The sequence below is a fragment of the Hevea brasiliensis genome, chromosome 17, assembly GCF_030052815.1.
Source record: "Hevea brasiliensis isolate MT/VB/25A 57/8 chromosome 17, ASM3005281v1, whole genome shotgun sequence".
NCBI classification, from domain to species: Eukaryota; Viridiplantae; Streptophyta; class Magnoliopsida; order Malpighiales; family Euphorbiaceae; genus Hevea; species Hevea brasiliensis.
The window spans coordinates 46,353,707-46,356,313 of record NC_079509.1 but is presented as its reverse complement, the minus strand read 5'-3'; the positions used below and the strand labels follow the sequence as shown (position 1 = coordinate 46,356,313).

The window sequence follows — 2,607 nt, the reverse complement described above, 5'->3', positions numbered from 1 at the left end:
TCAAGTATGAAATCTTAACTCCAAAATTATTCCAAAAATAGATTACTTCATTTTAAGTTTACTATTCTATTGTTTAAAGTTAACAAACTTCATTCCCTAAATATTCGATAGCCTAGACAGTCAAAATTACTGTGTAGATTGGTACTTACTAAAAAAGGTCCTCGTGGGAACGATATTCTACTTATCACTTTATTACTTGTTAGCGATCTGTGCACTTGTGGGGTTGTAAAACTAACAAACAAGTTTTTAGCGCCATTGCCGGTGATTCTTTGGCTATAGTAATATCAAGCGATAGGCAATTTAGCTGATTTAGGCAATTAAATTTATTATATAATTTTATTTTACTGGTTATATTTTTCTTCTTTTCTCTTAGGTGCCCGATTTGGTATATGACCAGAACGAAGCCAGAAGAAATTTTGGACTGTGATCCAGAGATAGACAAAACTCTAAAAGCTATCAGGAGAGAAAGGGAACATCAAGAGCACAGTTAAGGAGATCCTGAACTTCCAACCATGGCCGATAATAATGACAGACCAAGACTCTTGAGAGATTACGGAGCCCCATCTTTCCAAAGATTTCAGCCCAATGTTACTAGACCCACAGTGGAAACCAATAACTTTGAATTAAAACCAGCATGGCTCCAAATGATTCAATAAACCCAGTTTGTAGGTTCACCAACAGAAGACCCACACTATCACCTCCATTGCTTTCTTGCCCTATGTGATACATTCAAGATGAATGGAGTGTCTGATAAAGCAATAAGACTCAGAGCATTCCCATTCTCTCTTCGGGACAGAGCAAGGAAGTGATTACTTTCTCAACCAGCTGGAATGTTCACTACTTGGGAGAACCTCTCTCTAGCTTTTCTAGCAAGGTATTTTCCACCTGCAAAGACTATAAAACTGAGGCTTGAGCTCAATACCTTCAGATAGAAGGAAGGAGAATCACTCTATGATGCATGGGAAAGATACAAAGACCTGCAGAGGGAATGTCCACACCATGATATAGAAGATTGGCTATTAGTGCAAAATTTCTATAATGGATTACTACCCTCTACAAGGAGCACAGTTGATTCAACTGCAGAAGGTGATCTAATGGAGAAAACGGTGCCACAAGCACTTGAACTTCTAGAAAGGGTTGCATACCATAATTATGAGTGGTCAAATGAAAGAGGAAATGCAAGGAAAACTGTAGGAGTACTGGAAGTAGACGCCCTAAGCATGATAAATGCTCAATTTGATCAGCTCACAAGGAAACTCAAAAAGCTGCAAGCCAATGCAGTTGGTACAAACAGTCAACAAGAGGACAGCTATAGAGAAGGATACATGAGTTCAGAATACAGCAATTTTAATGAACCCTCCACAGAACAGATGAACAATGTAAATAATGGAGGAAACTTCAACCAAAGGCAGCCAAACAATCCATATTCATATACTTACAACCCTGGATGGAAGAACCACCCAAATTTCTCATGGTCCAATCAGCAGAACTAGCCAATAAACAAGCAACAAGGGTACAAGCCACTAGCACCCCCTAGATTTCAGAACAGAGGTTAAAACTTTGCACAGCCATCACTACCTCTCCAACCTCAATAACCTGAACCGAAAATGACCATGGAAACCACGATGGAAGTATTCCTAGCAGCTCAACAACAACAAACTGAATTGATTAAACAGCTAACTTCCAGAGTGGACCAACTTGCTACTCACAATAAGATGCTAGAGAATCAGATCGCTCAGCAAGCAAGTTCTTCAAGTAAGGCTGCTGGCAAGCTGCCTAGCCAACCAGAAATGAACCCAAGGGAGCATTGTAAGGCAGTTACACTGAGGAGTGGGAGAACTCTAGTACAACCAGAGGTAGAACTGACAGAGGAAACCATAGAAAAATCTAAAGACAAAGCAAAGAAAACAGAGGAAGAAGCTAAGAAAGATCAGGAAGAGGAAGCGAGGAAGGCAAAGAAACTACCAGAGCCATACTAGCCTCTCCTACCTTTTCCTCAGAGATTTCAGAAAGCTAAATTGGACAAGTAGTTTTGGAAGTTTTTGGAGGTTTTACAGAAACTTTACATCAACATCCCCTTTCACTAAAGCACTTTCTCAGATGCCATCCTATGCAAAATTTCTTAAGGAAATTCTGTCAAAGAAAAGAAAGTTGGAAGACTATGGAATAGTAGCTCTAACAGAGGAGTGCAGTGCCATACTACAAGACAAATTGTCTCCAAAGTTGAAAGATCTAGGAAGCTTCTCCATACCTTGCCTTATTGGTAACAAGAAAATAGAAAAGGCCCTCTGCGATCTTGGAGCAAGCGTCAGTTTAATGCCTCTATCAATAAGCAAAAAGCTGGAGATCGGAGAACTGAAGCCCACAACAATCTCATTGCAATTGGCTGATCGATCTATTAAATATCCTATAGGAATACTTGAGAACATTCCTATCAATGTGGGCAAATTCTTCATTCCAGTGCACTTTGTTGTCCTTAAGATAGAAGAGGATGTTCATATTCCTATCATCCTGGGAAGACCATTCTTGGCAACTGTCGGAGCCATCATAAACGTCAAAAATGGGCAACTAACTGTCAAGGTAGGAGAAGAAGAAGTGGAGTTCAAC

The 2,607-nt window shown here is 39.8% G+C and overlaps 1 non-coding gene across 1 annotated transcript; it reads right to left on the bottom strand.

Moving 5' to 3' along the window:
• Window positions 1-899: 899 nt before the first annotated feature.
• Window positions 900-1,006, bottom strand: LOC131175694 (small nucleolar RNA R71). Its single transcript, XR_009145886.1, has one exon. It is a non-coding gene; the product is annotated as a small nucleolar RNA R71 (small nucleolar RNA).
• Window positions 1,007-2,607: the final 1,601 nt, after the last annotated feature.